Raw genomic sequence first — 26,457 nt, forward strand, 5'->3', positions numbered from 1 at the left:
ACCCTTTTTAGTCAAATCAGTCAAAGGTTTAACAATACTGGAAAAATTTGCAATGAACCGACGATAAAAATTAGCAAACCCCAAGAACTTCTGTAGGCTCTTAACAGATGTAGGTTGTGTCCAGTCACAAATTGCCTGAACCTTGACGGGATCCATCTCAATAGTAGAAGGAGAAAAAATGTACCCCAAAAAAGAAATCTTCTGGACTCCAAAGAGACACTTTGAGCCCTTCACAAACAGAGAATTGGCCCGCAGAACCTGAAACACCTTCCTGACCTGTAGAACATGAGACTCCCAGTCATCAGAAAACACCAAAATATCATCCAAATACACAATCATAAACTTATCCAGATATTCACGGAAAATATTGTGCATAAAGGACTGAAAGACTGACGGAGCATTGGAGAGTCCAAAAGGCATTACCAAATACTCAAAATGGCCCTCAGGCGTATTAAATGCGGTTTTCCACTCATCACCTTGTTTTATCCGCACCAGATTATACGCACCGCGAAGATCTATCTTAGTGAACCACCTAGCCCCCTTAATGCGAGCAAACAAGTCAGTCAATAATGGCAATGGATACTGATATTTGACTGTAATCTTATTCAGAAGGCGATAATCTATACAAGGCCTCAGGGAACCATCTTTTTTTGCCACGAAAAAAAAACCTGCTCCCAGAGGGGACGAAGATGGACGAATATGTCCCTTTTCCAAGGACTCCTTAATATAATTCCGCATAGCAGTATGCTCTGGCAGTGACAGATTAAATAAACGACCCTTAGGGAACTTACTGCCAGGAATCAATTCTATAGCACAGTCACAATCTCTATGAGGAGGGAGCGAATTGAGCTTAGGCTCCTCAAAAACATCCCTATAGTCAGACAAAAACTCAGGGATCTCAGAAGGAGTAGATGAAGCGATTGAAATCGGAGGTGCATGATCATGAACCCCCTGACATCCCCAGCTTAACACAGACATTGTTTTCCAGTCCAGGACAGGATTATGAGTTTGCAACCATGGCAGCCCCAGCACCAGTACATCATGTAAATTATACAGTACAAGGAAGCGAATCACCTCCTGATGAACGGGAGTCATGCGCATGGTCACTTGTGTCCAATACTGCGGTTTATTCATAGCCAATGGTGTAGAGTCAATTCCCTTCAGAGGAATAGGAACTTCCAGAGGCTCCAGACTAAAACCGCAGCGTTTAGCAAATGACCAATCCATAAGACTCAGGGCAGCGCCCGAATCCACATAGGCATCAACGGAAATGGAAGACAGTGAAAAAATCAGAGTCACAGACAAAATGAACTTAGGCTGCAGAGTACCAATGGCAAAAGATTTATCAAGCTTTTTTGTGCGTTTAGAGCATGCTGATATAACATGAGCTGAATCACCACAATAAAAACACAATCCATTTTTCCGCCTATAATTTTGCCGTTCACTTCTGGACTGAATTCTATCACATTGCATAGTCTCAGGTGCCTGTTCAGAAGACACCGCCAACTGGTGCACGGGTTTGCGCTCCCGCAAACGCCGATCAATCTGTATGGCCATAGCCATAGACTCATTCAGACCTGTAGGCGTAGGGAACCCCACCATAATATCCTTAATGGCCTCAGAAAGACCATTTCTGAAGTTTGCAGCCAGGGCGCACTCATTCCACTGAGTAAGCACCGACCATTTCCGAAATTTTTGACAATATATTTCCGCTTCATCATGCCCCTGAGAGAGGGCTAACAAAGCCTTTTCAGCCTGAATCTCCAGGTTGGGTTCCTCATAGAGCAATCCCAATGCCAGAAAAAACGCATCCACACTGAGCAATGCAGGATCCCCTGGTGCCAATGCAAATGCCCAATTCTGAGGGTCGCCCCGCAGGAAAGATATTACAATCCTGACCTGTTGAGCAGGGTCTCCAGAGGAGCGAGATTTTAAAGAAAGAAACAATTTACAATTGTTCCTGAAATTCAGGAAGGTAGATCTATCTCCAGAGAAGAACTCTGGAATAGGAATTCTAGGTTCAGACATGGGAGTGTGAACAACAAAATCCTGTATGTTTTGAACTTTTGCCGCGAGATTACTCAGGCTGGAAGCCAAACTCTGGACATCCATGTTAAACAGCTAAGATCAGAGCCATTCAAGGGTTAAGAGGAGGTAAGAAGCAGCTAGACAGCAATTAAGGGCTAGGCAGCAAAACTCTGAAGGGAAAAAAAAAAAAAAAAAAAAAATTCCCTTAAACACTTCTTTTTCTCCTGCTTCAGCCCAAACAATTAACACTTTGTGGGCCGGCTATACTGTCATGAATCCCAATGGCTAGGGATAGCACAGGACAAGCAAGGTACAAATATATAAAGGACGAGCTCTAGGGTGATGGAACCTGGGCTGACCGCTGCCCTACGCCTGACAAACGCAACTAGAGATAGCCAGGGAGCGTGCCTACGTTGGTTCTAGACGCCACGCACCAGCCTAAGAGCTAACTAGCACTGCAGAGGAAATAAAGACCTAGCTTGCCTCCAGAGGAATGAACCCCAAAAGGTATAGTTGCCCCCCCCACATGTATTGACGGTGAAATGAGAGGAAGGCACACACATAGAGATGATATATATAGGTTTAGCAAATTGAGGCCCGCTGTAAACTAGAAAGCAGAATGATACAAAAGGGGTCTGAGCGGTCAGCAAAAAACCCTAATCAAAAAACCATCCTGAGATTACAAGAACCCATGTGCCAACTCATGGCACATGGGGAGAACCTCAGTCCACTAGAGCTACCAGCTAGCATAGAGACATAATAAGCAAGCTGGACAAAAAACCAAACAACTGAAAATCAGCACTTAGCTTATCCTGAAAGATCTGGGAGCAGGTAGGCAGGAACAAAACAGAGCACATCTGAATACATTGATAGCCGGCAAGGAAATGACAGAAAGGCCAGGTAAAATAGGAAACACCCAGCCTCTGATGGACAGGTGGAAACCAAAGGCCGCAACCCACCAAAGTCACCCAGTACCAGCAGTAACCACCAGAGGGAGCCCACAAACAGAATCCACAACAGTCAGCCCAGTTACCACTGCCCTATGAGCTGGTTTTTTGTGTTTGCAGACTTGGTATTGATTCCTGAGACCCTCTGCCATTGGGGTCATAACAGTGGTGGCTGCACACAGGGAGCTCCCCCTACTGGTGGCTGCAGGCAGGATCTTATCATGTATCTCTGTATACAGGGAGCTCCCCCTAGTGGTGACTGCAGACAGGATCTTATCATGTATCTCTGTATACAGGGAGCTCCCCCTAGTGGTGACTGCATGCAGGATCTTCTCATGTATCTCTGTATACAGGGAGCTCCCACTTTTGGTGGCTGCAGACGAGATTTTATCATGTATCTTTGTATATATGGAGCTCCCACTTTTGGTGGCTGCAGACAGGATCTTATGTATCTCTGTATCCTTGGAGCTCCCCCTAGTGGTGACTGCAGGCAGAATGTTATCATGTATTTCTGTATACAGGGAGCTCCCCCTAGTGGTGGCTGCAGACAGGATCTTATCATGTATCTCTGTGTACAGGGAGCTCCCCTAGTGGTGGCTGCAGACAGGATCTTATCATGTATCTCTATATACAGGGAGCTACCCCTAGTGGTGACTGCAGACAGGAGCTTATCACGTATCTCTGTATACAGGGAGCTCCCCCTAGTGGTGACTGCAGACGAGATCTTATCATGTATCTTTGTATATATGGAGCTCCCACTTTTGGTGGCTGCAGACAGGATGTTATGTATCTCTGTATCCTTGGAGCTCCCCCTAGTGGTGACTGCAGGCAGAATGTTATCATGTATTTCTGTATACAGGGAGCTCCCCCTAGTGGTGGCTGCAGACAAGATCTTATCATGTATCTCTGTATATAGGGAGCTCCCCCTAGTGGTGACTGCAGACAGGATCTTATCATGTATCTCTGTGTACAGGGAGCTCCCCCTAGTGGTGGCTGCAGACAGGATCTTATCATGTATCTCTGTATACAGGGAGCTCCCCCTAGTGGTGGCTGCAGACAGGATCTTATCATGTATCTCTGTATACAGGGAGCTCCCCTAGTGGTGACTGCAGACGAGATCTTATCATGTATCTCTGTATACAGGGAGCACCCCCTTTTGGTGGCTGCAGACAGGATCTTATGTATCTCTGTATACTTGGAGCTCCCCCTAGTGGTGACTGCACACAGAATGTTATCATGTATTTCTGCATACAGGGAGCACCCCCTAGTGGTGGCTGCAGACAGGATCTTATCATGTATCTCTGTATACAGGGAGCTCCCCCTAGTGGTGGCTGCAGGCATGATCTTATGTATCTCTGTATAGAGGGAGCTCACCCTAGTGGTGGCTGCAAACAGAATGTCATGTATTTCTGTATACAGGGAGCTACCCTTAGTGGTGGCTGCAGACAGGATCTTATCATGCATCTCTGTATACAGGGAGCTCCCCTAGCGGTGACTGCAGACAGCATCTTATCATGTATCTCTGTATACAGGGAGCTCCCCCAAGTGGTGACTGCAGACATGACCTTATCATGTATCTCTGTATACAGGTAGCTCCCCCTAGTGGTGACTGCAGACAGGATCTTATGTATCTCTGTATACAGGGAGCTCCCCCTAGTGGTGACTGCAGACTGAGACTTATCATGTATCTCTGTATACAGGGAACTCCCCATACTGGTTACTGCAGACAGAATCTTATCATGTATCTCTGTATACAGGGAGCTCCCCCTAGTGGTGGCTGCAGACAGAATCTTATCATGTATCTCTGTATACAGGGAGCTCCCCCTAGTGGTGGCTGCAGACAGGATCTTATCATGTATCTCTGTATATAGGGTGCTCCCCCTAGTGGTGACTGCAGACAGGATCTTATCATGTATCTCTGTATAAAAGGGAGCTCCCACTAGTGGTGAATGCAGACAGGATCTTATCATGTATCTCTGTATTCTGGGAGCTCCCCCTAGTGGTCACTGCAGACAGGATCTTATCATGTATCTCTGTATACAGGAAGCACCCCGTAGTGATGGCTGCAGACAGAAACTTATCATGTATCTCTGTATATAGGGAGCTCTCCCTAGTGGTGACTGCAGACAGAATGTTATTATGTATCTTTGTATATAGGGAGCTCCCCAAGTGGTGGCTGCAGACAGAATGTTATATATCTATGTATACTGAGAGCTCCCCCTAGTAGTGATTGCAGACAGGATCCAATCATGTATCTCTGTATACATGGAGCTCCCCGTAGTGATGGCTGCAGACAGGCTCTTATCATGTATGTCTGTATACAGGGAGCTCCCCCTAGTGGTCACTGCAGACACGATCTTATCATATATCTCTGTATATAGGGAGCTCCCCCTAGTGTTGACTGCAGACAGGATCTTATCATTTATCTCTGTATACAGGAAGCTCCCCCTAGTGGTGACTGCAGAGAGGATCTTATCATCTATATCTGTATACAGGGAGCTCCCCCTAGTGGTGGCTGCAGACAGAATGTTATTATGTATCTTTGTATATAGGGAGCTCCCCAAGTGGTGGCTGCAGACAGAATGTTATACATCTATGTATACTGGGAGCTCCCCCTAGTGGTGGCTGCAGGCAGGATCTTATCATGTATCTCTGTATACAGGGAGCTCCCCCCAGTGGTGGCTGCACACAGGATGTTATCATGTATCTCTGTATACAGGGAGCTCCCCCTAGTGGTGACTGCAGACAGGATCTTATCATGTATCTCTGTATACAGGGAGCTCCCCCTAGTGGTGACTGCAGACGAGATCTTATCATGTATCTTTGTATATATGGAGCTCCCACTTTTGGTGGCTGCAGACAGGATCTTATGTATCTCTGTATCCTTGGAGCTCCCCCTAGTGGTGACTGCAGGCAGAATGTTATCATGTATTTCTGTATACAGGGAGCTCCCCCTAGTGGTGGTTGCAGACAGGATCTTATCATGTATCTCTGTGTACAGGGAGCTCCCCCTAGTGGTGGATGCAGACAGGATCTTATCATGTATCTCTATATACAGGGAGCTCCCCCTAGTGGTGACTGCAGACAGGCTCTTATCATGTATCTCTGTATACAGGGAGCTCCTCCTAGTGGTGACTGCAGACGAGATCTTATCATGTATCTTTGTATATATGGAGCTTCCACTTTTGGTGGCTGCAGACAGGATCTTATGTATCTCTGTATCCTTGGAGCTCCACCTAGTGGTGACTGCAGGCAGAATGTTATCATGTATTTCTGTATACAGGGAGCTCCCCCTAGTGGTGGCTGCAGACAGGATCTTATCATGTATCTCTGTGTACAGGGAGCTCCCCCTAGTGGTGGCTGCAGACAGGATCTTATCATGTATCTCTGTATACAGGGGGCTCCCCCTAGTGGTGGCTGCAGACAGGATCTTATCATGTATCTCTGTATACAGGGAGCTCCCCTAGTGGTGACTGCAGACAGGATCTTATCATGTATCTCTGTATACAGGGAGCACTCCCTTTTGGTGGCTGCAGACAGGATCTTATGTATCTCTGTATACTTGGAGCTCCCCCTAGTGGTGACTGCAGACAGAATGTTATCATGTATTTCTGCATACAGGGAGCTCCCCCTAGTGGTGGCTGCAGACATGATCTTATGTATCTCTGTATAGAGGGAGCTCACCCTAGTGGTGGCTACAGACAGAATGTCATGTATTTCTGTATACAGGGAGCTCCCCTTAGTGGTGGCTGCAGACAGGATCTTATCATGCATCTCTGTATACAGGGAGCTCCCCTAGCGGTGACTGCAGACAGCATCTTATCATGTATCTCTGTATACAGGGAGCTCCCCCAAGTGGTGACTGCAGACATGACCTTATCATGTATCTCTGTATACAGGTAGCTCCCCCTAGTGGTGACTGCAGACAGGATCTTATGTATCTCTGTATACAGGGAGCTCCCCCTAGTGGTGACTGCAGACAGGATCTTATGCATCTCTGTATACAGGGAGCTCCCCATACTGGTTACTGCAGACAGAATCTTATCATGTATCTCTGTATACAGGGAGCTCCCCCTAGTGGTGGCTGCAGACAGGATCTTATCATGTATCTGTATACAGGGAGCTCCCCCTAGTGGTGACTGCAGACAGGATCTTATCATGTATCTCTGTATTCTGGGAGCTCCCTCTAGTGGTGGCTGCAGACAGGATCTTATCATGTTTCTCTCTATAAAAGGGAGCTCCCCCTAGTGGTCACTGCAGACAGGATCTTATCATGTATCTCTGTATAGAGGAAGCACCCCGTAGTGATGGCTGCAGACAGAAACTTATCATGTATCTCTGTATACATGGAGCTCCCCGTAGTGATGGCTGCAGACAGAATCTTATAATATATCTCTGTATACAGGGAGCTCCCCCTAGTGATGGCTGCAGACAGGCTCTTATCATGTATCTCTTTATACAGGGAGCTCTCCCTAGTGGTGTCTGCAGACACGATCTTATCATATATCTCTGTATATAGGGAGCTCCCCCTAGTGGTGGCTGCAGACAGAAACTTTTCATGTATCTCTGTATACAGGGAGCTCCCCCTAGTGGTGGCTGCAGACAGAATCTTATCATGTATCTCTGTATACAGGGAGCTCCCCCTAGTGGTGACTGCAGACAGGATCTTATCATGTATCGCTGTATACAGGGAGCTCCCCCTAGTGGTGGCTGCAGACAGAATGTTATCATGTATCTCTGTATACAGCGAGCTCCCCCTAGTGGTGGCTGCAGACAGGATCTTATCATGTATCTCTGTATACAGGGAGCTCCCCTTAGTGGTGACTGCAGACAGGATCTTATCATGTATCTCTGTATACAGGGAGCTCCCCCTAGTGGTGTCTGCAGACAGGATCTTATAATGTATTTCTGTATACAGTTAGCTCCCCCTAGTGGTGACTGCAGACAGGATCTTATTATGTATCTCTGTATACAGGGAGCTCCCCCTAGTGGTGGCTGCAGACAGAATCTTATCATGTATCTCTGTATACAGGGAGCTCCCCCTAGTGGTGGCTGCAGACAGGATCTTATCATGTATCTCTGTATACAGGGAGCTCCCCTTAGTGGTGACTGCAGACAGGATCTTATCATGTATCTCTGTATACAGGAAGCTCCCCCTAGTTGTGTCTGCAGACAGGATCTTATCATGTATTTCTGTATACAGTTAGCTCCCCCTAGTGGTGACTGCAGACAGGATCTTATTATGTATCTCTGTATACAGGGAGCTTCCCCTAGTGGTGACTGTAGACAGAAGCTTATCATGTATCTCTGTATACAGGGAGCTCCCCCTAGTGGTGTCTGCAGACAGGATCTTATCATGTATTTCTGTATACAGTTAGCTCCCCCTAGTGGTGACTGCAGACAGGATCTTATCATGTATCTCTGTATACAGAGAGCTCCCCCTAGTGTTGACTGCAGACAGGATCTTATCATGTATCTCTGTATACAGGGAGCTCCCCCTAGTGGTGACTGCAGACAGGATCTTATTATGTATCTCTGTATACAGAGAGCTCCCCCTAGTGTTGACTGCAGACAGGATCTTATCATGTATCTCTGTATACAGGGAGCTCCCCCTAGTGGTGGCTGCAGACAGGATCTTATCATGTATCTCTGTATACAGGGAGCTCCCCTTAGTGGTGACTGCAGACAGGATCTTATCATGTATCTCTGTATACAGAGAGCTCCCCCTAGTGTTGACTGCAGACAGGATCTTATCATATATCTCTGTATACAGGGAGCTCCCCCTAGTGGTGGCTGCAGACAGAATCTTATCATGTATCTCATTATACAGCGAGCTCCCCCTAGTGGTGTCTGCAGACAGGATCTTATCATGTATTTCTGTATACAGTTAGCTCCCCCTAGTGGTGACTGCAGACAGGATCTTATTATGTATCTCTGTATAGAGGGAGCTTCCCCTAGTGGTGACTGCAGACAGGATCTTATCATGTATCTCTGTATACAGGGAGCTCCCCCTAGTGGTGTCTGCAGACAGGATCTTATTATGTATCTCTGTATACAGGGAGCTTCCCCTAGTGGTGACTGTAGACAGGATCTTATTATGTATCTCTGTATACAGGGAGCTCCCCCTAGTAGTGGCTGCAGACAGAATCTTATCATGCATCTATGTATACAAGGAGCTCCCCCTAGTGGATCTCAGCGCTGAGATCTCATCTCTCGAAATGCCGAAATCTTCATCATGCACCGCTCCCAGCAGCCATTTTCCCGGAGTCCACCTCATAGTAATCTATGTAAGTGTGCGGGCTCTGGACTTTCACAAAATGTTGGCAGAGCCCCAGCACAATAGAACACCAGCAGCGGCGCACATCCAAACACCTCCTCATCCCAGCCTGCGGCCTGCAGCAATGCTCCACTCTTGCCTTCTCCAGCAGCAACCCTGGGACCCTTCTTCACCGTGGCTGGTAAGGTATATCCGCATTATAAGATGCACCCCCATTTTCCCTACAAATATGGGGGAAAAAGTGCGTCTTATAATCCGAAAAATACGGTATATACCCTGGTACGGTCACTGCCAACATCACAGTAACTAAAAGGAACTACTAGTTACCACCACCAATCGTTTTTATACAGGCCGATGAGACACCATTTACAGGTAGAGTATGTCTTCAGGGGTGTGGTTTACAGAGCAAGAGGAACAGAGCTAATAAATGTTATATATTTACTCTAGAAAGATAGGGAGCGTGTATAACAATATACAAGATGATACAAAATAGAAATAAAATAATACTGTATTTACAATTACAAAAAATAAAAGGGATAACGAAAAAAATTACTAAACCTAATGTCACGGAAATGGCTCAGAGCTTAGATGGAGGCAAGCACTCCGATTGGGAAAATGGAACACTCTCACAGTGAACTTTTGTATTCCAGAATAAACAAAGACAGAGACCAAAACTCTAATTTTTATCAGCTTCATGCTGCACCCACATTCCCCTCCTTGATGAACTCACATGGGCGCTGGTTGCGGCATTTGCTAGATTCTCCAGAATTCCATGAGATCCCCAACTTACATGTTACCTTTTCCCCTAGAGTTCTGAGGCAGTGGATATTGTTGCCATTTTTCCTATCATGAGTCCTGACTTTATCCTTTCATGTATATGAAACATGACATACATAACATCATCCATTTAACAGTATTGAGTTGGAACGGTTCTAATGGTGCTATAGTGACTGCATGATGTTTTTCCCTTTGCTTCAAACAAAAAAATATATATCTACCATAAATATGGGATCAATCCAAAACCCCAATATTCATATCTGGATCCAGAGGGAACAAGTCTCAGAACAGTTCTTTGATCAGAGGAAGCTCTATCCCTTGTATTTTCTTCATAGCATTTCTCTGCTGTAATTACCTGGTCATTGCAGGAGGCTCCTACTGAAATGGAGTTTGAAGTCTTAGCTCTTTCTCTCTCTACTTCCTCAGTTACAATTAGTTTCTCTCCCTCTAGATATAATTAGTTTCTCTCTTCCCAGCTATAATTAATCCCATATGTTCACTGAGCGGGACATGTCCCCTCACTGGAGATTTCTGTATGGATTTTAATTTTTCTCAATGACAATTATTATTATTATTTTCTTTGTATCTACATCACTCGTATAGCATCTTATCCCCCCACACAACAGCACTGACATCTCCTAGTCGGGTATTTGTTTTCTTTTTCCCTTTTGCAGAAAGAAGATAATAAATGTTGGCTGGAGTAGAAAAACAGACGTAGATTTAGAAGGAGATGATTTTTTTTTTCTGTGTTTATCCAAATTCGTACGCCTGTAAAATTATTCATTGCTTGTTAGAGTCGGCATGAAACAGTCGTAACAAACCCGATAATGTGGGTCATGGAAATCCGCTGAAGTTCTTGACAGCTCCATCTGCACAGTCAGTGTGCTTCAAGGCTTTTTTTCGTTTGTTTTTTTCCTCTGAGTGGTTCTGTGAAGAGTCGTCATTCCCAGTAGATGGGCAGAAACAATTACTTGGACACATCTGCTGCATCTCTTCCAGTGAAGGTGGTTATATTAGTGTCCTCAGATAATGCAGCCACTAATGGCGGATAGAAATGTCTCTGGATGCCCCAAAAAGGACTGCTAATCTTCCGGCTATGGCTGAGATAGTAGCAGACCTCCAGTGGGTGGATCCTTTGTACAAAGTGCAAAATTTTACAGAAATAATCAAGGAAAATTGAAACACATGGAGAAGCTCTTAAAGAGAACCCGTCAGCACCATTCAGCCAGTCAGACTAAAGACATGGCGACAAAACAGACAAAACTGATACATTTGGTGGAGAAATCCACATTGTTATTCTTTAGTCACCATTTGAAGTTTTCTTATTAGATTTTTATGCACTGGAACCAGACTCTACACGGGGTCCGAACTATACGTGGGGTCTTCTCCTCCCCATCTGCCAGCTGTACATATATAATTATATACACAAGATGCCCAGGTTATACCAGCTGTACGTATATAATTATATACACAAGATGCCCAGGTTATACCAGCTGTACATATATAATTATATACACAAGATGCCCAGGTTATACCAGCTGTACGTATATAATTATATACACAAGATGCCCAGGTTATACCAGCTGTACGTATATAATTATATACAGGAGATGCCCAGGTTATACCAGACATACATATGTAATTATATACAGGAGATGCCCAGGTTATACCAGCTGTACATATATAATTATACACACAAGATACCCAGGTTATACCAGCTGTACATATATAATTATACACACAAGATACCCAGGTAATACCAGCTGTACATATATAATTATATGCAGGAGATGCCCAGGTTATGCCAGCTGTACATATATAATTATATGCACAAGATGCCCAGGTTATACCAGCTGTACGTATATAATTATATACACAAGATGCCCAGGTTATACCAGACATACATATATAATTATATACAGGAGATGCCCTGGTTATACCAGCTGTACATATGTAATTATATACAGGAGATGCCCAGGTTATACCAGCTGTACATATATAATTATATACAGGAGATGCCCAGGTTATACCAGCTGTACATATATAATTATATACAGGAGATACCCAGGATATACCAGCTGTACATATATATCATTATATACAGGAGATACCCAGGTTATACCAGCTGTACATATATAATTATATACAGGAGATACCCAGGTTATACCAGCTGTACATATATAATTATATACAGGAGATGCCCAAGTTATACCAGTTGTACATATATAAGTATATACAGGATATACCCAGGTTATTCCACCTGTACATATATAATTATATACAGGAGATGCCCAGGTTATACCCGCTGTACATATATAATTATATACAGGAGATGTCCAGGTTATACCAGCTGTACATATATAATTATTTACAGGAGATGCCCAGGTTATACCAGTTGTACATATATAATTATATACAGGATATACCCAGGTTATACCAGCTGTACATATATAATTATATACAGGAGATGCCCAGGTTATACCAGCTGTACATATATAATTATATGCAGGAGATGCCCAGGTTATACCAGCTGTACATATATAATTATATGCAGGAGATGCCCAGGTTATACCAGCTGTACATGTATAATTATATACAGGAGATGCCCAGGTTATACCAGTTGTACATATATAATTATATACAGGATATACCCAGGATATTCCAGCTGTACATATATAATTATATACAGGATATGCCCAGGTTATACCCGCTGTACATATATAATTATATACAGGATATACCCAGGTTATACCAGCTGTACATATATAATTATATACAGGAGATCCCCAGGTTATACCAGCTGTACATATATAATTATATACAGGATATGCCCAGGTTATACCCGCTGTACATATATAATTATATACAGGATATACCCAGGTTATACCAGCTGTACATATATAATTATATACAGGAGATGCCCAGGTTATACCCGCTGTCAGGGCCGGACTGGCCATAGGGCACTTCTGGCAAATGCCAGAAGGGCCGGTGCCAGTGGTGGGCCGCTCAATCCGCCGCCCCCGCCGTCGCATTCAACTATACCGGCGTATAGACGCCGGTACAGTTGAATGCAATGATGGAGGAGAGAGCGTCTACAGACGCTCCTCTCCCATCATTCCCCGCTCTGCCTCTGACACTGCGGGTGCGCGATGACGTCAAATCATCGCGCACCTGCTGTGTCCCGGGCAGACTGCAGCTGCTGAGACAGGAGCAGGAACCAGGAAGCAACGCTGGGCACGAGGAGAGGTGAGGAGAGTTTTTTTTTTTTCTGGACTGTGGGGCCATTCTCGGAGGAGGTGAGGGGAGGAAGAGAAGAGATGTGGGCTGTATATAGTTCTCTGTGGGCTGTGCTCTGTGCTGTATACTGCTGTGGGCTGTATATAGTTCTCTGTGGGCTGTGCTCTGTGCTGTATACTACTGTGGGCTGTATATAGTTCTCTGTGGGCTGTGCTCTGTGCTGTATACTGCTGTGGGCTGTATATAGCTCTCTGTGGGCTGTGCTCTGTGCTGTATACTACTGTGTGCTCTGTGCTATATATAGTTCTCTGTGGGCTGTGCTCTGTGCTGTATACTGCTGTGGGCTGTATATAGTTCTCTGTGGGCTGTGCTCTGTGCTGTATACTACTGTGGGCTGTATATAGTTCTCTGTGGGCTGTGCTCTGTGCTGTATACTGCTGTGGGCTGTATATAGTTCTCTGTGGGCTGTGCTCTGTGCTGTATACTGCTGTGGGCTGTATATAGTTCTCTGTGGGCTGTGCTGTATACTACTGTGGGCTGTATATAGTTCTCTGTGGGCTGTGCTCTGTGCTGTATACTGCTGTGGGCTGTATATAGCTCTCTGTGGGCTGTGCTCTGTGCTGTATACTGCTGTGGGCTGTATATAGTTCTCTGTGGGCTGTGCTCTGTGCTGTATACTGCTGTGGGCTGTATATAGTTCTCTGTGGGCTGTGCTCTGTGCTGTATACTGCTGTGGGCTGTATATAGTTCTCTGTGGGCTGTGCTCTGTGCTGTATACTGCTGTGGGCTGTATATAGTTCTCTGTGGGCTGTGCTCTGTGCTGTATACTACTGTGGGCTGTATATAGTTCTCTGTGGGCTGTGCTCTGTGCTGTATACTGCTGTGGGCTGTATATAGTTCTCTGTGGGCTGTGCTCTGTGCTGTATACTGCTGTGGGCTGTATATAGTTCTCTGTGGGCTGTGCTCTGTGCTGTATACTGCTGTGGGCTGTATATAGTTCTCTGTGGGCTGTGCTCTGTGCTGTATACTGCTGTGGGCTGTATATAGTTCTCTGTGGGCTGTGCTCTGTGCTGTATACTACTGTGGGCTGTATATAGTTCTCTGTGGGCTGTGCTCTGTGCTGTATACTGCTGTGGGCTGTATATAGTTCTCTGTGGGCTGTGCTCTGTGCTGTATACTACTGTGGGCTGTATATAGTTCTCTGTGGGCTGTGCTCTGTGCTGTATACTGCTGTGGGCTGTATATAGTTCTCTGTGGGCTGTGCTCTGTGCTGTATACTGCTGTGGGCTGTATATAGTTCTCTGTGGGCTGTGCTCTGTGCTGTATACTGCTGTGGGCTGTATATAGTTCTCTGTGGGCTGTGCTCTGTGCTGTATACTGCTGTGGGCTGTATATAGTTCTCTGTGGGCTGTGCTCTGTGCTGTATACTGCTGTGGGCTGTATATAGTTCTCTGTGGGCTGTGCTCTGTGCTGTATACTACTGTGGGCTGTATATAGCTCTCTGTGGGCTGTGCTCTGTGCTGTATACTACTGTGGGCTGTATATAGTTCTCTGTGGGCTGTGCTCTGTGCTGTATACTGCTGTGGGCTGTATATAGCTCTCTGTGAGCTGTGCTCTGTGCTGTATACTACTGTGTGCTCTGTGCTATATATAGTTCTCTGTGGGCTGTGCTCTGTGCTGTATACTGCTGTGGGCTGTATATAGCTCTCTGTGGGCTGTGCTCTGTGCTGTATACTACTGTGTGCTCTGTGCTATATATAGTTCTCTGTGGGCTGTGCTCTGTGCTGTATACTGCTGTGGGCTGTATATAGTTCTCTGTGGGCTGTGCTCTGTGCTGTATACTGCTGTGGGCTGTATATAGCTCTCTGTGGGCTGTGCTCTGTGCTGTATACTACTGTGTGCTCTGTGCTATATATAGTTCTCTGTGGGCTGTGCTCTGTGCTGTATACTGCTGTGGGCTGTATATAGTTCTCTGTGGGCTGTGCTCTGTGCTGTATACTGCTGTGGGCTGTATATAGTTCTCTGTGGGCTGTGCTCTGTGCTGTATACTACTGTGGGCTGTATATAGCTCTCTGTGGGCTGTGCTCTGTGCTGTATACTACTGTGGGCTGTATATAGTTATCTGTGGGCTGTGCTCTGTGCTGTATGCTACTGTGGGCTGTATATAGTTCTCTGTGGGCTGTGCTCTGTGCTGTATATAGTTCTCTGTGGGCTGTGCTCTGTGCTGTATACTACTGTGGGCTGTATATAGTTATCTGTGGGCTGTGCTCTGTGCTGTATGCTACTGTGGGCTGTATATAGTTCTCTGTGGGCTGTGCTCTGTGCTGTATATAGTTCTCTGTGGGCTGTGCTCTGTGCTGTATACTACTGTGGGCTGTATATAGTTCTCTGTGGGCTGTGCTCTGTGCTGTATACTACTGTGTGCTGTATATAGTTCTCTGTGGGCTGTGCTGTATATAGTACTCTGTGGGCTGTGCTGTATATAGTACTCTGTGGGCTGTGCTGTATATAGTACTCTGTGGGCTGTGCTGTGTATAGTACTCTGGGCTGTGCTGTGTATAGTACTCTGTGGGCTGTGCTGTATATAGTACTCTGTGGGCTGTGCTGTATATAGTACTCTCTGGGCTGTGCTGTATATAGTACTCTCTGGGCTGTGCTGTATATAGTACTCTCTGGGCTGTGCTTTATATAGTACTCTGGGCTGTGCTGTATATAGTACTCTGGGCTGTGCTTTATATAGTTCTCTGTGGGCTGTGCTGTATATAGTTCTCTGTGGGCTGTGCTGTATATAGTTCTCTGTGGGCTGTGCTGTATATAGTTCTCTGTGGGCTGTGCTGTATATATTACTTTGTGGGCTGTGCTGTATATATTACTTTGTGGGCTGTGCTGTATATATTACTCTGTGGGCTGTGCTGTATACTACTGTGTGGACTGTGCTGTATACTTCTATGTGGTCTGTGCTGTATACTACTGTGTGGTCTGTGCTGAATACTGCTGTGTGGGCTGTGTTATCTACTACGCGAGCTGTGCTATAGTATGCAGGCTGTGCTGTATACTATGCGGTTTGTGCTATATAATATGCGGGCTTTGCTATATACTATGGGGAGTATATTATATTCTATGGGGGAGGCCATGTTATGTACTATGTGGCTGTGTTATATACTATTGTGGGGGTATATTATATTCTATGGGGGAGGCTGCGTTATATACTATGGGGGGCTGCATTATATTCTATGGGGGGCTACATTATATATTATGGGGAGGTGGGCTGTATTATATTCTATGGGGTTACATACTCTGGGGTGGCTGCATTATACTCTGTGGGGTGGCTGCATTATACTCTGGGGTGGCTGCATTATACTCTGGGGTGGCTGCATTATACTATATGTGGGCTGCATTATACTGTATCGAGGACTATGGGGAATACGTTATACTATATGAAGAACTATGGGGTGCATTATACTATGGGAAGTGAATTGTACTACATGGATGACTGTGGCGGTGCATTATACTATATGGAGCACTATGAGGATTGTATTATGCTATATGGAGGACTATGAGGATTGTATTATGCTATATGGAGGACTATGAGGAGTGTATTATACTATGTGGAGGACTGAGCAGTGTATTTTAATATATGGAGGACTATAGGGAGTGTATTATACTATATGGAGGACTATGGAGCACATTATAATATATGGAGGACTATGGGGTGTATTTTACTAAACAAGTAAAATGCTGCATATTCGGATTGTTTTTGCTGGAACAAAAAGCCTTGTTGTCAGCAGCACATTGCCAGTGTAAACTGTAGATGTGCTGCTGAAAACATGATACTGTATGGTGATCTATTAGTGATCGTTCTGTCTCATCATTATTCCTCAGCTGGTGGAAAGAGGCCGGGAAACAAGCGTTGAGCAACTTCAGTATTGTCGATCAAACTCGTTTAGCGGCCTGAACTCAGCGCACGTAAATACAACAGAAAGGCTTCTGTGTGATGTGCAATATGTTAGCATTTGGGGACCCATTTTAAACTTTGCCTAGGGCCCCACTTTGCCTAAAACCGGCCCTGCCTACAAGTGTACAAAGGTATTATACAGTCACCGTGTGACAAGTGGGCCTGTGTAACTTCAAATGCCAGGGCTGAATTTTAGTCCCAGTCCGGCCCTGCCCGCTGTACATATATAATTATATACAGGAGATCCCCAGGTTATACCAGCTGTACATATATAATTATATACAGGAGATCCCCAGGTTATACCAGCTGTACATATATAATTATATACAGGAGATGCCCAGGTTATACCAGCTGTACATATATAATTATATACAGGAGATGCCCAGGTTATACCAGCTGTACATATATAATTATATACAGGAGATGCCCAGGTTATACCAGCTGTACATATATAATTATATGCAGGAGATGCCCAGGTTATACCAGCTGTACATATATAATTATATGCAGGAGATGCCCAGGTTATACCAGCTGTACATATATAATTATATACAGGAGATGCCCAGGTTATACCAGTTGTACATATATAATTATATACAGGATATACCCAGGTTATTCCAGCTGTACATATATAATTATATACAGCAGATACCCAGGTTATACCAGTTGTACATATATAATTATATATAGGAGATGCCCAGGTTATACCAGCTGTACATATATAATTATATACAGGATATGCCCAGGTTATACCAGCTGTACATATATAATTATATACAGGAGATGCCCAGGTTATACCAGTTGTACATATATAATTATATACAGGATATGCCCAGGTTATACCCGCTGTACATATATAATTATATACAGGATATACCCAGGTTATACCAGGTGTACATATATAATTATATATAGGAGATCCCCAGGTTATACCAGCTGTACATATATAATTATATACAGGATATGCCCAGGTTATACCAGCTGTACGTATATAATTATATACAGGAGATGCCCAGGTTATACCAGCTGTACATATATAATTATATACAGGAGATGCCCAGGTTATACCAGCTGCACATATATAATTATATACAGGAGATGCCCAGGTTATACCAGCTGTACGTATATAATTATATACAGGAGATGCCCAGGTTATACCAGCTGTACATATATAATTATATACAGGATATGCCCAGGTTATACCCGCTGTACATATATAATTATACACAGCAGATGCCCAGGTTATACCAGCTGTACATATATAATTATATGCAGGAGATGCCCAGGTTATACCCACTGTACATATATAATTATACACAGCAGATGCCCAGGTTATACCAGCTGTACATATATAATTATACACAGCAGATGCCCAGGTTATACCAGCTGTACATATATAATTATATACAGGAGATGCCCAGGTTATACCGGCTGTACATATATAATTATATACAGGAGATACCCAGGTTATACCAGCTGTACATATATAATTATACACAGCAGATGCCCAGGTTATACCAGCTGTACATATATAATTATATACAGGATATGCCCAGGTTATACCCGCTGTACATATATAATTATATACAGGATATACCCAGGTTATACCAGCTGTACATATATAATTATATACAGGAGATCCCCAGGTTATACCAGCTGTACATATATAATTATATACAGGATATGCCCAGGTTATACCAGCTGTACGTATATAATTATATACAGGAGATGCCCAGGTTATACCAGCTGTACATATATAATTATATACAGGAGATGCCCAGGTTATACCAGCTGCACATATATAATTATATACAGGAGATGCCCAGGTTATACCAGCTGTACGTATATAATTATATACAGGAGATGCCCAGGTTATACCAGCTGTACATATATAATTATATACAGGATATGCCCAGGTTATACCCGCTGTACATATATAATTATACACAGCAGATGCCCAGGTTATACCAGCTGTACATATATAATTATATGCAGGAGATGCCCAGGTTATACCAGCTGTACATATATAATTATATACAGGATATGCCCAGGTTATACCCGCTGTACATATATAATTATACACAGCAGATGCCCAGGTTATACCAGCTGTACATATATAATTATATACAGCAGATGCCCAGGTTATACCAGCTGTACATATATAATTATACACAGCAGATGCCCAGGTTATACCAGCTGTACATATATAATTATATACAGGAGATGCCCAGGTTATACCGGCTGTACATATATAATTATATACAGGAGATACCCAGGTTATACCCGCTGTACATATATAATTATACACAGCAGATGCCCAGGTTATACCAGCTGTACATATATAATTATATACAGGAGATGCCCAGGTTATATTGGCTGTACATATATAATTATATACAGGAGATACCCAGGTTATACCAGCTGTACATATATAATTATACACAGCAGATGCCCAGGTTATACCAGCTGTACATATATAATTATATACAGGATATGCCCAGGTTATACCCGCTGTACATATATAATTATATACAGGATATACCCAGGTTATACCAGCTGTACATATATAATTATATACAGGAGATGCCCAGGTTATACCCGCTGTACATATATAATTATATACAGGAGATGCCCAGGTTATACCCGCTGTACATATATAATTATATACAGGAGATCCCCAGGTTATACCAGCTGTACATATATAATTATATACAGGAGATGCCCAGGTTATACCAGCTGTACATATATAATTATATACAGGAGATGCCCAGGTTATACCAGCTGTACATATATAATTATATACAGGAGATCCCCAGGTTATACCAGCTGTACATATATAATTATATACAGGAGATGCCCAGGTTATACCAGCTGTACATATATAATTATATACAGGAGATCCCCAGGTTATACCAGCTGTACATATATAATTATATACAGGAGATGCCCAGGTTATACCAGTTGTACATATATAATTATATACAGGAGATGCCCAGGTTATACCAGTTGTACATATATAATTATATACAGGAGATGCCCAGGTTATACCAGCTTTACATATATAATTATATGCAGGAGATGCCCAGGTTATACCAGCAGGCGCCATATCTCTACATGCTCGCAGGCGCTCATACCTGGTGTGTTGCCCTTTGTATGCTCTTGTCTTGCTGCTCCGCGTCTCTCATATTTCGGCTGTCCCCGGTGATCACAGACAGACGTTCTCTCGGCTCTTTCTTATTCTATCTCGGCCAATATCTCCAATTCTCATTGAAGTCTCTGAACTTCAAGAGCAGCAAGAAAACTTCAAGCTGAGTCCCGTCCTCCGTGCCTAAATTGTGCGTGGATTTGGCAGGTGACGAGAGCACTCTCTGTTCCGGCTGTCTGAAAATTCAAGTGCAACCCGGTCTGATGAAAGATGCAATTACCAGTTTGTCACTGTCCCCTGTAATACAGCTCGGCATCTGCTCTGATTACAGATCGCAGCGCTTGGGATACGTGATAAAAGTTTTATCCTTGCAGCTCAGACAACTTGCAATAGGAGTTTATTTGTCTTTACAGGGGATTGGCCATGGAAGGAACAGTAGACATTTTTAGGACTTATATATTGAGACACACCCTTAAGATGGGCCATCAATATCAAATTTGTGGGTGTCTGATAGATGCCCCCTCCGTTCAGCTGCTTTTAGCTGAAGGTACTCTGTGTAGAAAGGCAAATCAGCACAGCGCCATACAGTGTGTAGTGGCTCTTCTCTGTACTGCAGCTCAGATCCCATTCACTTTAATAGGAACTAAGCTGTAGTGCTTGGAATGGCCACTACACAGTGTTTGGCACAGAGCTATTTCTCTCAGTACACTGTTTACATCTGGTCTCCTCCGCTGATTGATTGGGTGTCAGGTGGTAGGCCCCAACTGATATGATACTGATGACCTATCCTTAGGACAGATCATCAATTTATACTTACACTTGGGATAGAAGCCAAAACAGAATCTCAATTTGCAGAGACATCTTTTGGGGTCGATCCATTATACTGTATGGAGCACTATAGAGGGCAACCACTTTACACTCTATGGAGCATTATATGAGGCCCATTATACTGTATGAAGCACTGTATGGGACCCATTAAACATTATGGAGCACTATATGGGGTCCATAATACTGTATGAATCACTATGTGGGGCCCATTATACTGTACGGAGCACTATTTAGGGGACGCACATTACACTGTATGGGGCATTATGTGAGACCATTTTACTGTAAGGAGCATTATATGAGGACCATTATACTGTATGGAAGACTATGTGGGGCCCATTATACTGTACAGAGGACTACAGTATGTGGGGCCCATTATACTGTATGGAGCACTATATTGAGCCCATTATAAAGTATGGAGCACTATATGTGGCTCATTATACTGTAGGGAGAAATATATGGAGCTCATTATTCTGTATGGGTCACTATGTGGGGCCCATTATACTTTACAGAGCACTATGTAAGGCCATTATACTGTATGGAGCACTATATAGGACCCATTATACTTTATGGAGCACTATATGGGGTCCATAATACTGTATTGAGCAGTATATGGGCCCATTATACTGAATGGAGCACTATGTGGGGCCATTATAATGTTTGGAGCAGTATATGGTGCCATTATACTGTATAGATTACTATATGGGGTCCATTATACTATATAGAGCACTATGGCCCATTATGCTGTATGGAGCATTATGGAGGGGAGGCACATTACACTGTCAATGGTCTTTAAATAGGTCTAGGGTGATGATGTCATTGATACCTGCAGGGCAAACTGCAAAACCTGATGTGGAGCTCAACGGTGAAATGCCTAGGGACAAAGAGACTGCTTGGACAAAAGGGCTGTCCTTGACACGAGGGATTGCCCACGGCATATTCAGACAGATATGTTGCACCTTGGATTCGAATATATATTGTTTTTATCTGTAAACGAATTATACTGGAATGGACAGGATATTCCTCTAATGTGATTAATGAAAATGTATCTCCTATTTAATCAACCTTGGTATTTAGCTATACTGAAGTGAATGGTAAGTATGAAGCAGCAAAACTGATATAGTTTACCATTCTAGCATCCAGGTGGTATTTAGCTGTTAAGTGTCATGGGTTTACTGTGACAGAGAGGAGCAGCGTAGACCGCAGCGTTTGATTTCTCCTACTGCACTGGTTAAAAGCACTTCACCTTCATATTAAATGGTGCAGGTTTCTTTTAGCAGTGCAGGCATTAATCTGCTCAGTTGAGAGCTTCTGGAAGCTTTCCTGCATTAAGGCTCTCATCTGTTCACTGTTAGCCACTCCCATCTCCTATATAAGGAAGCTTTCCTGCATTAAAGCTCTCATCTTTTCACTGTTAGCCACTCCCATCTCATATATTAGGAAGCTTTCCTGCATTAAGGCTCTCATCTGTTCACTGTTAACCACTCCCCTCCCCTATATAATCTGGGCCCTGGCTAGCACTCATTTTCAGTGCTAGCTTATGCTGCATGGCTGAAGGTTGTTGGTGGATATTATTGGAGAAGGCGTATGGTGGATTTTTCTGTGACTGTTGCTAGGTTCTGAGTGTGCTAATTCCTCTTCTTCTCCTAATGTGGCTTTACCCCATCCTCCACTCCCTGCTGCATTCCTCTGTTGTATTTGTGAGTATATTTGTATGATTGATATTTTCCTTTATCACTGTTTGTATTACCTTGTTAGTCTGGTTGTTGTACTAAGGAATACTGCTACTTCCCTGAGGGCAGATTCAGGAGTTAAGGCAAGGTACGTGTGTGATAGAAATATATATATCATGTAGATCTCACTTGCATGTATACTCCTCTATAATCAAATATATACATTATAATCAATGGTTTAAAATGGCTGACACAAACTAATATAACCTAGACAGATCATAAAATGGCTGACATGAACTAATATAAACCAGACAGATCGTATGGGGTTTTCCATCCTTAAAAGCAGAAGAATGTCAGATGTTTGATGACTGCTGATCGAATGTCTCAGCTTAATCAGCAGTCATATGAGCATTAATCACAATATTCCATATATGTTTAGATAACCAATGACAGAGGAGCTAGACAATATGATAATTAACTGACCACCCCTGACAACCCCTAACCACTCCTTTCTATGTGAAAATATAAAACTATGTATGTACAATAAAATTCAGTATTGATGGAATGTTGTTCTGTCACAGTTGTGTACAGTCCATTCTTGATGAGCGCTCAAAATACTCAGTCTAATTGGGAGCGGCCACAGCACACACAGGGATATATTTATCCAACCCTAATATTTCCATAACAGAATGGCGCCCAACGGCTCGGATGAAACGCACACGTGGACCCACTACTGACCGGAACGGAAGCTATGGCTGTGGCCTGGCACAGGGGCAGGAGACTGCGCAGCTCCATAAGTAAGGTAAGAAAACGTTATCATCTTACCTGAAAGTCCCCTGTGCCCAGTCCTTGTCTATGCCTCTTGCCGGTAAGATGTGGTCACAAATTCCCAGGTAGTGTAAAAAATCCGTAGCCACGAATCCACCCTGGGAGGTGTCTGCTGTGGACCGTGTATGTGTTTGTGTAAAATCCGAGAGAAGAAGGAAAAAGTGACTTTTGTTTGTGGTTGCTGAGAAACAGACCGCAGGAGGCCAAATCGCTCGATAAGTTATTGCAGGATTCCCGTGCATAGGAGGAACACGCAGAGTTCCGGGGCAGGTAGTCCCATGTTCCAGGCACGGGTAGTGATAACTTAAGAGGGCTACTGCAGATTCCCGTAGTGCCGGCGATCCAGTCAGGACGTCCGGACCGGGGTGGTAGATTTCCCGCTTGTTGTGCTTCTCAAGCACTCAGGTGGCCCGGGCGCAGGTGCGTCCAGTGCGATTGGCAGTAGTCTGTTCCCAGCGCAGCCTGCATGTGTCACAGAATTTAAAAGGGCATCTCTCGGATTGTCTATCTGTCTGTTTGTGCCATGTACTATTGCCGCTTTAAGAAGCAGAAATAGTTCTCTTGTCCGAACTTCCTCTTTCTCCGTGCTGTTTAGCAGAGAGATATGCATTGTAAATCAAACTGTCATATCTAGTTTTTTTTCCTGACTGTTTTCAGCTGCAATGCTGGGTATGCGTAGTTTTTTTTGTGAAGAAGTGAAATTTAAATTGTATCTATCATTTTTGATATGACAAACGGGATTTTAGTGACATTGCATATTAGAATATTATAGTATTAAAAAAGAGGAAGTGTGTCTCTGACTGCATTTGGGCGCAGAGATTCTAAAAAAAAAAAAAAAAAGGGAAAAGCCGTTTTCATTTTTAATTCTTTTTACTCTCTTAAAGGGTCTTTTTTCCTTTTTGCGGCATTTTAAAATTTTTAATTAAGTTTTCCTCAATCTTCAATCTCTTTATCTTTTTATTTTTTATTTATTTATTTTTGAAAAAAGTTTTTTCTTTACTCTTGTATCAAAGTTTGTAGTTTTTTGGTTGTGAACTAAGTTTTTGACGTTTTTTTTTATCGTTTTGAGTTTTTCTTAGTGTTTTATATACTCATTTTTAGAAGTTTTTTTTAGTACTGTTTTCTTTTCTCATTTTTGTGTGTTTTTCATTTTCATTTTTCGCTTTTGCCATGGGGAATAAAGTAGCCGAGCAACAGGAAAGTCTTTTTACTTCCTGATGAGAAAACAGCCCCTAGATAGTGACAGAATACGAAGGTATTAAGTATGTGAAGATTTTGGAAGGTACAAAGTACGTGAAATTCATTAGAATGGCAGACTTCAAGCTGCGGAGTGGCGTGACGTAGAAAGGAAAATAGGGAAGTTACAGTAGCCGATGTTAGATTGCTGAATACTAATACATGGTATGAAGTGGCAGCAGAGCTTACATCGTTTAGTTGGTACAGAAAGTTTTGTGAGCAAACCAGGAAATGATTTTTGTGGGTATGAGACAGGAGAATCTGCGCAGTCTGCTTTTAGCAGAATCCATGGTGTAGGTAGTTATTTTTTTGCACAGTATGTGGCGCACCCCATCTCTCCCTACAGGGAGAAGGCATCATTGCTCCACTCTATTGTTCTCATTCTGTTGTCAGTCTTTTCTCTCTGCATTCTTCTCTCTCTCTCTCTTTTCCTCTCCTCTTCCTCCACATATTTCTTCTCACCCTCCATCTTCTCCTCCCTTCTTCTCCACTTCACAACCACACCTATCTCCTCCTTCTTTTCCTTCTACACACCCATCTCTCCTCCCTCTTCTCCACACTCTCTCTCTCTCTCTCTCCCCTCCTACTATTCCTTTGTCTCACTCCTCAAACCCTCCCCCTTCTTCTTCCTCTTTTTCCCTCCTTGATGCCGGCTGGGCCAACGCCCAATTCAGACAATATGGTGCTTACAGCACAAAGTGTCCCTGGCACAGTCCAGCCATTGCCAGTTGTGATATCGGGGAAAGAAGGTGAAAGCCCCCCCTACAGTGGGCAGCCCCAGACACGTCAGGCAGCAGTCAGCTCAGCCCTGGGTGCAGAGGGGGGAGGAGTGATATCAGAACGAGCTCACTGACAGATCCTCCGTTACCTCATTTCACAGTCAACAATATTGTAACCCTTAAGATTTTACATGAACTTTGATATCACCATGTATTGATAATGTACAGCTTCAGCACCGGTCAGAGCTGCCTACATCCACATTCACACCAACATGAAACTATAATCCTAATCCATCATAGCTTCAGCAAGGGGGGAGACATCCTCACATAAAAAAGCAACTTCTAAGTCCAAAATCAGCCAGTGTATGACCCCAGTACAAGCCATCACAACTATTCTTCTGATGAAGATGAAGAGGGAACATCATACATGCTGTCTAGTACTAGAAAAGAAACCCACAGGCACCAAGAAAGCAGGGGCAGATAGAGGCACCACCATTACACTATGTGCACTGCACTTCAAGTCAGGTGACAATAGTCCAGACCCAGGGATGCATCCCATGCCATTTTACAGAAGAATGTAGCAGAAGCAGCAAACATATGCAGCCAGCTGGAATGATCTCTGGGCCATGAATGAAAATAGAAGCAGGTGATGCACTCTGGCCAATCATGAAGGAACAATTCAAACTTCCAGCAGAATCAGACATACACGCTTGGGAGTCAGGGCCACAGCTAATTGAACAGCTCAGAGAGTGGGCCAAAGGCAGATTGGCAGGACAAGCCATGACATGAGCCAAGATACGACAGAGTCTG

At 43.7% G+C, this 26,457-nt stretch overlaps 1 long non-coding RNA gene across 1 annotated transcript in view; it reads right to left on the reverse strand.

Annotated features, from left to right (window-relative positions):
• LOC143768331 (uncharacterized) overlaps window positions 1-20,812 on the reverse strand; it is a 42,802-nt gene extending 21,990 nt beyond the window's left edge. Inside the window, exon 1 of the long non-coding RNA XR_013213811.1 lies at window positions 20,356-20,812. This is a non-coding gene — a long non-coding RNA (uncharacterized LOC143768331). The remainder of the gene's footprint in view (window positions 1-20,355) is intronic.
• Window positions 20,813-26,457: the final 5,645 nt, after the last annotated feature.

This window comes from Ranitomeya variabilis, chromosome 4, assembly GCF_051348905.1.
Source record: "Ranitomeya variabilis isolate aRanVar5 chromosome 4, aRanVar5.hap1, whole genome shotgun sequence".
Lineage (NCBI taxonomy): Eukaryota > Metazoa > Chordata > Amphibia > Anura > Dendrobatidae > Ranitomeya > Ranitomeya variabilis.